Source organism: Nannobrachium achirus (genome assembly GCF_963921795.1).
Source record: "Nannobrachium achirus genome assembly, chromosome: 24".
In the NCBI taxonomy this organism is placed as follows: Eukaryota; Metazoa; Chordata; class Actinopteri; order Myctophiformes; family Myctophidae; genus Nannobrachium; species Nannobrachium achirus.
Window position 1 is genome coordinate 41,940,269 of NC_137831.1, and position 13,466 is coordinate 41,953,734.

Consider the following 13,466-nt stretch of genomic DNA (forward strand, 5'->3'; position numbering starts at 1 on the left):
TACATTCCACTGTCAAGTTTCATGTTCATTCATTTCAAATGTTAATCTTCTGTTTTAATTACTGTTATAGTAACCTACAACCAGTAGCACTTATAACAGCCTTTTATTTTGTTAGTTTTTTACTATCAACATACATCACAAGGCCAGGGGAGATACTTGCAAATGTCTTAGCTATAACACAGGAATATTTATTTTTGATTAACAAAGTAGTTTTAATGTTTTGTCGATTGTGCAGTGATATTCTTTTGATACATTTGGACATCTAATATTAATGTCTGTCATCAGGTAAATATTTCAACCCTCTATACCAGGGTTCCCCAATTATTTTTCCCCAAGGGCCGAATTATGTCTAGGGTACCAAGCCGAGGGCCACAACATTGCAGGGGGGCGACGGTGGCGCTCCCACTACTCCAGCGACAGTTCAGATATCGTCGTTGTCTGGTGAAAATCTTGTATGTCCAAAACCGCTTATTTTGCATTTATCATTTTAAAAATGATTTAAACTGGTGAAAACAGCCGATCTACAAGCACACAACGCCTCGCACCGCGAGGCGTTGTGTGCTTGTAGATCGGCTGTTTTCACTACTTTTGTGCGACAGCCTTGTATGATGAAGCAGGGTTTTACTTTGGGAAAGAACTTTGGAGATACAAGGTTTCCCCCCGACAACGACGATAGACTAGTGTTGTTGCTGCTCTTATACCACCATTATTACTGGGGTTGGTGTGGGCCAGACAGTAGCCCCCCGTGGGCCGCAAATGGCCCGAGGGCCGCCTATTGGGGAACCCTGCTCTATACAAATGTGCCTTGCATTGAAACCCTGCAGGAACTGTGGAGAGAGAGCTAATAGCATTTTAAAGGGAGACGTGGAAACATAATAATAATGCCTGCAAATTACGCGTGTGCAGATACCACATTAGGAATCAGCCATAAATGTGTTTCTCTTGTCTATGCACTGTTTATAAAAATCATTGTTTTTAGTTTCGTTTTGTTAAACGTTTTGTCACAGCCTAGGTTTTCTTTTTCATTAATACATGATGATGCACTGTGCTGTAGCTCAGTGGTTCTCAACCTGTGGGTCGGGACCCCCGGGGGGTTGGCCAAATTAAACATTGGCCAAATTGTCAAATATTAGAGGCAGAAATTGTGAAAATAGCCCATCTGCATGCTCACAACGCCTTGCAACGTGAGGCGTTGTGATCATGTACTGTAGGTCAACTATTTTCACAATAGAACCGTGTTATACAAAATGTAATTCCCCAACTCCTAGTGCTTGTCAGGGTGGGGGGGTCCCCAGTTAAAATGTGATTATTTTGGGGGTCACTGCCTGAAAAGGTTGAGAACCATTGCTGTAGCTAATTCATTCATCATTTTCAGTTGGAAGTATGGAATGGCGTTCCTGTATATTTGTAACCACATTATCATGCAGTAAGATGTGTATTAACTTTTATAGATAGACATTTTCCTGATGTGTCTTTTGAAATGTTGCATTTCCTAAAATAAAACCTTTGTATAAATCAAATGTGCCATGGGCAATGTTGTGGTGTGATTTCTTTCATACCTGCTGCCACTAATGGCCAAGTATGTAATCTGTCTGACTTTCTCTTTCTCTCTCTGTCTGCCTGTCTGTCTCGTTTGTTTAAGGGGAAGACCACCAATTTTCAATATTGAAATATGTCATTAATATACCTTAGAGGAGTTGTGTGGAAATGGAAAAAAAGTTCCCCCCCTTCTGTGTTGCCTAGAACTGAAGGATTGATTTGGGGGTTTGTATTGCAAAGTACAATGTGATGACATCACACCGTTGTACTTTTTATTCTCGACATCGTTTTTAAAGTTGACAAAAGTAAAAAGAAAAAAAGTAACATGAATAGAATGGACCAAAAGTTGATGAGCACAAAAAAAGAAGAAAAAACAGCAACATGCCATGCATGTTCATCCTACAGATCTCTGGATTCAAAGTCCAAAGTGCTCACCATTGCACCACAGGGCCCCGTTCTGCACACAATATGGGTGTGGTCCCTTTTTACGAACAACCGTGATGAAATCATGAAGAATACCATTAATTATCAGCAATACATACCAGTAAGACTCCCGAATCGGGAGATAAGCGACCGTCAGGTCGCAACGTGATTTTAGGCCAAAATGTGTAGGAGCAGTGTCCAAAAAATGTGTTTGAAAAAATCGGCCTGACGGTGGCGCTATATGGGACAGATCCATGTTGATGAGATGAGTGTATACTGTGTAGCGATTTGCGTGATTTTAGGGCAAAATCTGTAGGAGCAGTGTCCAAAAATGTGTTTAAAAAAATCAGCCTGAAGGTGGCGCTAAATGGGACAGATCCATGGTGATGACATGAGTGTAGAGCAAGTGTGTACCGATTTGTGTGATTTTAGGGCAAAACGGCCTCATGGTGGCGCTAGAAGAGGGCCATGTGAGAATTGATGGGTTGTGGTTTGGCAGGTAAGGAGTGTGTGTGCAAAATTTGGCATGGATCGGGGAAACGGTTGCGGAGATATGAGCAGGGCAATAGTCTGACGTGACGTGACAGACTGACGGACGGACTGACAGACAGGCGGTGGAGGTTTTTATAGTAAGTGCGACCTGACGGTCACAATGAATAAACCCATCGTCTGTCAGTTAGGTTACAAACTGTGATGTAACTCAAAGGGGACGGCATGTCGCTTATTACAATGTTGTTAATCTACAGCAGTCTTCACCAGCCTGGGCAGAACTACTACGTGAGAGATAGTAGGCTCTAGGTAGTATTCAAACTTAGGTTCCACCGAGTTTTGAACTCGGATCACAGGATTCAGAGTCCTGAGTGCTAACCGTTACACCATGGAACCCTGTTTTCATCCAAAAGGGTATGTTTTTATATTCTTCACATAATTTCTAAAGGTGACAAAAGTGCTAGGAAAAAAAGTAACATGAATAGAATGGACCAAAAGTTGCAAATATTTGTCATGAATTATAAGCACAAAAAAAAGAAGAAAAAACAGCAACATGCCAGGCATGTTCATCCTACAGTCTCACAAGTAGACTGTGGTTTGCAGGGACTGATGCCATTTGGAAATACGACATTGTGTCAAAGTCAAGCTGGACATCATATTTTGACTGTAACAAGGTACACATTCCTCAACCTAAGGTCCTGCCGAGACTTGAACTCGGATCTCTGAATTCAAAGTCCAAAGTGCTAACCATTGCACCACAGGGCCCCCTTTTCCATACAATATCTAGTTTAAGTAACCATACATCAACATTATCCAGCTGGTTTATCATTGTTTAGCCCATTAAGTACCTACTGTATCAGTTTCTATTAGAAACTGTTAATGTTGGTTATTTCATGATGCGACATACATCTCTCATTTAACCTCAATGAAAGCAGGTGAATTAGGCCTACTCTTGCCTCTACCCATTTCTGGTATTTTCATTCATTCTTCGTCTCCTGAATTTGAGATATGCCTTTATATTCTTTCTGTTTAACCTTGATTTTATTCTTATAATGCAATATATTCACAAATTGTCAGTTCCTTAAATCAGTCTGCCAGCTCTGCACATTATTGGAGAAGTGAAAGCCATTAAACCTAAAAGAATGAGGAAGTAGAGCCGTGTGGTGTTCTCCCACAGCTGCACAGAGGGTGGAGAAGAGATGTGTTTGCACGCAAAGCACTCCTCTTGACAAAATTGACAGCTTTCATGAGTCCATAACAAGACAATCCATCACTTATTTGGAGTCAGGCATGTGTATATGGTAGGGGTGTAACGATATAGTAACTGCATTGAAATATCGTTTTTTAATTAAAGTATATCGAAATGAAAACAGCTAAAATCGAATCGTATCATTTGGATTTGTATCGTATCGAATCGGCAGTGCAAAGAATCGATTGTATCGATACTACCTACTTGTGCATTGTATTTAGCATTTTTAAGAAGAAAAAATGAAAAGGAGGGGATTAATTACGTTTCCTTTCCATATAGCTACACTGGTCTATCAATAAATGTGTGTAATCTCTGGGTTCATGTCAAGGTGCAGGTTTGTCAATATACAATGTCATGTATTTGGCAGATAATCACTGTGTTTACTTATTTATATCCATAATAATACATGTTTCCCTTTAAAACCTGCACTATCCACACCTTTCACACAGATTTAATGTCTTTGCTAAATAGTTACTATATCGATTTTAAATCATTGAATCAAATCGCCATGAATGAACCATGTATCGCAGGGTTCCCCGATTAGTTTTCCCCAAGGGCCGAATTATGTCTAGGGTACCAAGCCGAGGGCCACAACATTGCAGGGTGCGACGGTGGCGTTCCCGCTACTCCAGTGACAGTTCAGATATCGTCGTTGTCGGGTGAAAATGTCCAAAACCGTTCGTTTTGCATTTATCATTTTAAAAACGATTTAAACTAGTGAAAACAGACGATCTACAAGCACACAACGCCTCGCACCGCGAGGCGTTCTTGTAGATCTGCTGTTTTCACTACTTTTGTGCGACAGCCTTATATGATGAAGCAGGGCTTTACTTTGTGAAAGAACTTACACATTTGGAGATTCGAGGTTTCCACCCAACAATGACGATATACTAGTGTTGTTGGTGCTCTTATACCACCATTATTACTGGGGTTGGTGGGGGCCAGACAGTAGCGCGGGCCGCCTATTGGGGAACCCTGATGTATCGTATCGTCAACCATGTATCGTGATATGTATCGAATCGCTATTAAAATGTATCGTTACACCCCTAGTATATGGAGCCAACCCGTTCTGCACCTACCCGATGGCCTTCATACTGAAAGTATGTTGTTATTGTACAGTGCTAATTTTTCATGTATCTCTTGCTGAACCACATTTGATCTTCATCTCCACCCGCTCTCATTCAATACAAAGTCTGTTGGCTAGGTTATTTTGTTTTTCCTCCTGATACTGTAAGTCAGTTAGCAAGGAACAAGGGAACTACCAAGCTCATCTCAAGTATTCAGAATGGGCACTAAAACAGGAAATTCGGTCATCAGCACTCGCAATGCAACCCTTTTAACAAAGTAGTTCTAAAGGACAATTTGTTGGGGGGTTCAAGGGTTCATGTTTTAGATCAGTATAGAGGGTATACGTGTGACATTATCGTACCATGAAGTTATGCGGGAACGCCTACTGAGTGGCAAAAAAACTACTTTTTGGCATTGAAAGCCCATACATCCAAAAAGTAAAGTCCTATCTGATTGCTTTAAACGATGTTAAACGATGCACATACCTATCTATTGTTATATTCTCAGACGAAACCACTTAACTCTCAATATAGTAAGTTACTTAGCTCTGTACTTGGTCTGTTCTTTTCCCCCTCTACACCAAATCCATGTATTTAAAAATAACAAAGATTATCATGCTACGCATTGCTGCCACCATCTGGCGGGGTCAGGTTACTCCCTAGAGGTCAAGGAAAAACCTTTACCATGAATTTGGAGGTCGGCATTTTATATTACTCCTTCAGATTTTATCCAAATTTCACTCAAATCGGTACACATGATCTCTATTAGTCATGTGATCAAGACGTATCCATTGGATTTTTCATATTCCATCATGGTTGGCTAAGATTCACATCTAAAGTTTGCAGGAGTGGCACATTTTTAACAAAAAGCCACAAGTCACTGTTGCGTGACCGTACTTTATTTCCTCTATCACTCAGGCCAAAATGTTGAATGTAATTGCAGGTTGCAGATTGTGGGATAAATCATGTGTCGCTTGTTTGCGTTTGTAGACTCTTGACAGAACAGCAAGGAGGAATGTCCCATAACACCAGTACATTAGGTCAGGGGTCTTCAACGTTTTCAGGCCAAGGACCCCTTAGTTGAGAGAGAGATGAAGCACAACCTTTTCATAGATTCCATATAGTTTTTCATTGTTTGACAGCACAATCATCATTGTCGATTTGTGTTTTCAGATATAGTATGTATTTAACCACTTGAACCGTTAATACTAGGGCTGGGATGCGATTAAAAATTTTAATCTAATTAATTACAGCCTCTGTGATTAATTAATCACAATTAATCGCATTTTAATCGCACATCGAGATTTGACCTGAGAAGCATTTCTTTCAAGTAAAACACATTTTGTTGTACGAGTGAATCAAAGAGTGATTTTTTTAAATCAAAATTTCGCATCCACTGGGCCAAGCAAAGCACTCTTGATCGGCTACTTCTTCCCTTACGTTTGTTGTCTCTTCTTGGTTGCTGCATCGCTATGATCTGTATGCCCGTAACTGAAGGTTCTGTGGTGCAAAAACTAAGTGCGATTAAAATGCGTTAATTTTTTTAATCGCGTTAATTTTCGGTAATTAATTAATCGCAATTAATCAGTTAAAGTCCCAGCCTTAGTTAATACATAACTTGACATTTCCCCCTGTACTTAGTCTACTCTTTTTTCCCCTCTACACCAAACGTTGACTATTTTTGGCTAAAGTTCTCAGAATATGGACGCTAGGGTTAAAGTGGTTATTAAAAAAAAGGAGAAAAAGGTTTCAATCATACAAAGATTTGGAGGACCCCTTGTAGTAACTCTGAGGACACCCTAGGGGTCCTGGACCCCCTGTTGAAGACCCCTACATTAGGTTATATACAGTCAGGCCATCCCCCAAAAACATTTTCATCCGCTATTTATTTGTGAATACAAAATAAACATCTGATTAAAGTTTGCAGTGTTTGTTTTACAGCATTCAGCAGTGTTCACAGCATTTATCTTTCAACTATTATTTTAAAAGAGCACTTTGAACATCATCTTAAGATCATTTTTGTCCATTCAGTCTGCGTCTCAAGAGGTGTGGACAATTCAGAAATCTGCCTTCCACAGACATCACCCAAAGTAATTTTAAACAAGAATTTAAACACTTCTTTATTTGTTATTGATGGAAGTAAAGTGGCTTCTATTTATATAACTGTCCAGGAAGAGAAAGGCTGTGCTTTCCATTAGCTTGGAATCCCAATCGACGATGTCACTGGTAGGCAGAGTGAAGTGCTTCTTAGGCCTAGAATTATTGAATGCTTTAACCAGTGAAAAATAGCAGATATACAAGCTCACAGCGCGGCACCGAGTGCCGCGCTGCGAGCTTGTAGATCTGATATTTTTGAAAAAGTTGTGAAAATGTGTGCAAATCTTTGAATATATGTATTTTCAAAGCGATCGTTTGCATCTCAAATTTTGCTTCTGGGTGGTCCCTGGAACTAGATATTTTGAGATGCGGGTCCGGTCCAAATACATATCAGTTTTTCAAAAAACCTTAGGATTCAAAGGACACTTATAGAATCGGATCAAAATTCAAATGTTCACGATTTTTCAAAAATGCAGATCTACAAGCTCGCAGCACGGCACTCAGTGCCGCGATGTGAGCTTGGTATATCTGCTATTTTTCAATAGTTAAAGCATAAAATAATGATACACAATAATGTGTACCCGTTCTGAATGGGTTAAGATGAGAAAATGGAATCAGATACTTATAAACACACTGACATTCCTGTATCTGCTACTGCAAGTAAAACATTTTTTTCTTTTACAAAATCACTTTTCCATGCTCCCACATTTGTCATTCAAGTAATTTGATTTATCAGCACATTTCAGAAGTTTAAGTTTAAAATTCATCCCCAATTAGGAACTAAAGGGATACTTTACTTTCAATTAAAATAAACATAAAAATATATATAAAAAATGGAAGGAAAAACCCCTCATGCATTCAAATGTAAGTCTAATAAGTGAGGGTCCGTGATTTGCCATTATTTATTTCTAACATTATTCCTTATGTTTGTTGGATCACATTAGTGTCCAACGCCAAAAATAGCTGATCAGTTCTACAGCCTTACACCACGCACCACTATGCGATGCATTGGAAGCTTATAGATGATCATCAATTTTCAGCAGAGTGTAAATTAAGAGTCGGAAATTTGTAATTTTTTTTGAAAGGAGGGGCATCAGGAAAAGGACAGCTGCACGTTCGTTCACATTAGTCCAGGGGTCTTCAACGTTTTCAGGCCAAGGACCCCTTAGTTGAGAGGGAGATGAAGCAGGGACCCCCCACAACCTTTTCATAGATTCCATATACTGTAATTTAATCGTTTGACAGCACGATCGTCAGTGTATTTTGGATTCATATTAATTTGTGTTCTCAGATATTTAACCACTTGAACCATCAATAGTTAATAAACTGGAATTTTCACTCTGTACTTGGTCTGCTCTTTTCCCCCCTCTACATCAAAAGCCGAAAATAGCTGATCTACAAGGTCAGAATGCCTTGCAGTGCGAGGCATTGAGAGCTTGTAGATCTGCTATTTTTGGCTAAAGACTCAGAATATGGACACTAGGGTTCAAGTAGTTAATATAAAAGGAGAAAAATAAAGTTTCTATCACACAAAGATTTGGAGGACCCCCTGTAGTAACTCTGAGGACCCCCTAGGGGTCCCGGACACCCTGTTGAAGACCCCTGGATTAGTCGGTATAGTGTCATGTCTCAAAGGACCCTTCTTACAGTGCATAATTATTTTCAGGCCTTCAAAAATAATCGCAAAATGCAGCTTAATAGGGAGATGTTCTGATTGTATCAAGTAACAAAGTCATTCAATCCTCTGCGAGTGACTTACAGTAGGTAAGAATAACGCCACCATTTATTCCCTCCATAGCGATACGTAGAAACAGCCACGTGCAATTCAAAGAAAACGTAAAGGGTGGCGTTATTTTATAACCGTGTAAAGGCCCCGTCAAGATGTTCCCTCCCTGTTGGCTGGTTATGTATTTGTTACATACTTCTGGTTACGTATTTATTACACAAGTCATGTGTTCTATGTTTAGAACATTTCCATGAGTTGGCAGTAAGAATAGGCGATGCCATACATATACAGCATACTGTAAAACCGTGACAAAGACGACATTTGATTCTCAATGGAGCATACATACATTGACCATACAGTGTTCATGTGTCAGCCATTTTGTTCCTATGCCATAGTGGTTCTCAAAGTGGATTCCAGGGAATCTGTGGGTTCCTTAAGGGGAGTCTAAATTGACCCATACAAGTCTGTAACTCTGACAAGTGTACAAATGGAACCAAATGGGGGGTCTAAATTGACCCATACAAGTCTGTAACTCTGACAGTGTACAAATGGAACCAAATGGACCCGTTAGGGTCCATTTGTTTCCATTTGTACACTGTCAGAGTTATTGGGAGACCTTGACATTTCAAGGTTTGAGAAACACTAGTTAGGAGCAAAATGGAATAACTTGAGGTAACATTCAGTGAAGGCAGTGTCTATGTGTTGATTAAACTGATATAGGGGCACATGTCAGAATTTCTAAGCGTCATAAGAAACCGTCGTTTCCTTCCTTTTTACAACCAAACTTTGTAGTTTACAACCTATAATACCCTGCAATAATACACAATAAAATCCTCAGTGTTCATTACACCATTTGTATGTACATGACTAGGCATTGTTTGCTGACATTCACAGCAGTAGACATGTGTTTAGTGTAGCACAGTAACTCAATGCCTCAGCCTAATGGCCTTAAAAAGTCTAGTATCTCCCTCGGTCCATAGGGATGTCCCTTTGGACCAATGGTTAAAGGACAACTCCACCCTAAATAACATCTAGGCTCATTTTCCTACTTATATTGATCCCAAATGACTGTCCATGGGGTCTATTAGGCAGAAATGCTCCTGTTGTCCAGTTTCCCCAGCAGAACCCAGCAGCTCTCATAGCTTGAGTGGAGCACATATCGCTTTTACGCTATTTGTTGCTTGTTTTTGAGGCTTGCTGCTGCGTTCTGCTGTGGAAACTGGACAACAGGAGCATTTCTGCCTAACAGACCCCATGGACAGTCTTTTGGGATCAATACAAGTAGGAAAATAAGCCTAGAAGTGATTTAGGGTGGAGTTGTCCTTTAAGATATTGGACTTTCACGTGGGAGACCCGGATTCGAATCCCGGGCATCACATTAGCACTGACAGTTATTCTACTCTTTCCAAGAGTTTGAGAGTGTACAAATGTGGCCAAATGTTGGAAGGAATTTAAGTTGTTAAATTGACAATGTGTAAATGTTACTGAATTTAAGATACTGTAATGTAAAAGGCAACACTTGATTGTGATAAAGATATTTCCTAAGGAAGGTCAGGTGCTGATTCAGTGTCTAATAGACAAAAGCAATGTGCACATAATATACATTAAAAACAAGTTGTACAGTATATAAAAAAACAAGAAAATCTGTCCCTAAAATAGATTATCTGCTGAATCAACATTTTGCTAAACAAAGTCCTATACTGTATATGGTTTGTCCACTGTCCCATACACTGCCTAGAACAGCATATATTGTCAAAGTTCATGATCATTAGGATTTCTCCATGCCGTTTGGCACACAGCTCGTTTCAGGTTGGTAACACTGCTGGTAACACATTGTGTCCTGGCCCACTTTCAAAGAGTGACCAAGTTGTCATTAGCTTGTGACACACCAGTGAACAAAAGAATGTGGGGAGGGTACTGTAGCGCAGTGGAAAAAAGAGTCCAGCGACCCCAAAGGGTCCTTGAGGGGTTCCGCAATTATGAATTAACCCATTTAGGCCTAGAATTATTGAATGCTTTAACTATTGAAAAATAGCAGATATACAAGCTCACAGCGCGGCACCGAGTGCCGCGCTGCAAGCTTGTAGATCTGCTATTTTTGAAAAAGTCGTGAACATTTGAGCAAATCTTTTAAAGCGAACGTTTGTAACTCAAATTTTGCTTCTGGGGGGTCCCTGGAACTAAATATTTAGAGATGGGGGTCCTTGGCCAAATAAATATCAGTTTGGGGGTCCTTCCCATGAAAAGGTTTGAGAACCATGCACTGACATAGTAGTCTCTCAAGAACACACTAACTGGGCTCCAGTTAAGTGAAAAGGACCTTTTCTTTGACGATGGCAGGCCAGATTGCTGACATAGAAACATAGGGTTTTTCAAAAAAACCTTAGAAGGATTCAAAAGACACTTATAGAATCGGGTAAAAATTCAAATTGTCACGTTTTTTTCAAAAATAGCAGATCTACAAGCTCGCAGCGCGGCACTCGGTGCCGCGCTGTGAGCTTGTATATCTGCTATTTTCAATAGTTAAAGCATAAAATAATAATAGTATACAGTGTACATTTGGGGTCCCAAAGAAACCACTACCATTCAGCACAGCAACCATGAACCTCTGAAAAGAAAACAAAAATGGCAACCCATGCACTGCCACTGGGAGAATACATTTCCCACAACCATTTCATACTGGTCCCTCTCTCCTCATTAAGAGACGACTGCACGTTTGTTGCAAATAGTAAAAAAGAAATAAGGTCTCTTTACAAAAAATGCTCAATAACATTACCACCTAGAAAATTATGGTTCCACCTATACATTATTACCTCATTAGTCCTGCGGGGGAAATGTCAGTTTTATTCTATTGGGGGGGGGGGGGGGGGGGGGGGTAGCAGTTAGGGCAGGGGTCTTCAATGTTTTCAGGCCGAGGACCCCTTAGTTGAGAGGAGATGAAGCAGGGACCCCCACAACCTGTTCATAGATTCCATATAGTTTCATTGTTTGGCAGCACAATCATCAGTGTATTTTGGATTCATGTCAATTTGTGTTTTCAGATATTTAACCACTTGAGCCGTCATTACCTAATAAACTTGACCCTTTACTCTGTACATAGTCTGCTCTTTTTCCCCTCTACACCAAGCCTCTTTGCCGGAAATAGCCGATCTACAAGCTCACAACGCCTCCGGAAATAGCCGATCTACAGCTTGTAGATCTGCTATTTTTTGGCTACAGTTCTCAGAATATGGACACTAGGGTTCAAGTAGTTAATATAAAAAGGATAGGAAGATTTGGAGGACCCCCTGTAGTAACTCAGAGGACCCCCTAGGGGTCCCGGACCCCCTGTCGAAGACCCCTGAGTTAGGCCTTAAGTGTCTTGCTCAGGGACACTTCGACAGTCCAGGAGGTGAAAAACCAGTTGAACGAGGCAGCAAAAGTGAGATTTTATGGTCAACACCCCATGTTTTAGCAGCTTGGTGGATTTGACATGTTATATGTCGATATTCTTGCACAGCATACTTCTTCAAAAGTAGACAAATTATTGGCAAGACTTGAAGTTCAGACGTGTAAACTTAATTATAACCCCTTTGCGCCTTAGGTTTTACTTTAAACCCAGATTATGCACTGATTAACTAGCAAACGTGGAGCTGGACAGGCCAAACTTGCGCTTGTGCCATGCAATTTAGATCATGTGCATTAAAGGGGAAGACCACCCATTTTCAAAACTGAACTATTTCATTAATATACCTTAGAGGAGTTGTGTGGGTATAGAAAAAAAAAATCGAACCTCTGTTCGAAGTGGAGCTGTGTGTGTGTGTGTGTGTGTGTGTGTGTGTGTGTGGCAGTTGAAAACAGCGCCCCTCCCTTAACATGTGTGGTCATAAAAGGTACTACCACATTCTTGAGGCTACATACGGACCCACATACATACCCACATACATAGACGGACGGATACACACACGGCCATGTATAGGGAGCTCCACACAGCTCCAAAAAGTTCCCCCTCTTCTGTGTTGCCTAGAACTGGAGGATTGATTTTGGAGTTTGTATTGTAAAGTACAACGGCGTGATGTGATCAAGTTGTACTTTACAATACAAACCCCAAAATCAATCCTCCAGTTCTAGGCAACACAGAAGGGGGGGAACTTTTTTTTATATTTCCACTCAACTCCTCTAAGGTATATTAATGACACAGTTCAATATTGAAAATGGGTGGTCTTCCCCTTTAAAGAGGGCCCAGTACATTTTCAGTGACTTTCAAATGATTCCGAAAGGGAAGGTTTTATAGCTTTTAGAGGTTTAAAAAGAACCCTTTTTTCTACAATCCAGGGTGAACACACATTGGATTGAAGGCTCTTTACATTAGAAAAATAGTTGGCAAACCTGGCAACCAATAGGCTATATGCATATACGCCATTTTGTTCTACTTCCGGGTGTCTTTCGACTTCCTTCACAGGTGTTACCGATGATACTAATGATTCCATTCTGGTCAAACAGAGTCAGGGGTCTGATATTGTGCATGTTGGCTCACTGGAAACACACTGCTACACCGGTGGGTCTCAAAGTGTCCTTGAGTGGTTCCAAATGTCCCCATACAGGTGTGTAACTCTGACAGTGTATAAATGGAAGCAAATGGACCCACAAGGGTCCACTGTACAATACATCAAACAGAGCCTTCATTAGTATCATCAGTAACACCTGTGAAGGAAGTCGAAAGACACCCGGAAGTAGAACAAAATGGCGTATATGCATAGAGCCTATTCCACCCTAATAAATGAATAAGAGAGTACTATTTATAATAATAATACAATTAAAAAAAAAACATCCTGGTCCGAATTCACTTGTGCTGGAAGAGGACACTTTAAAAATAGGTACCAGATAAGGCACTCAA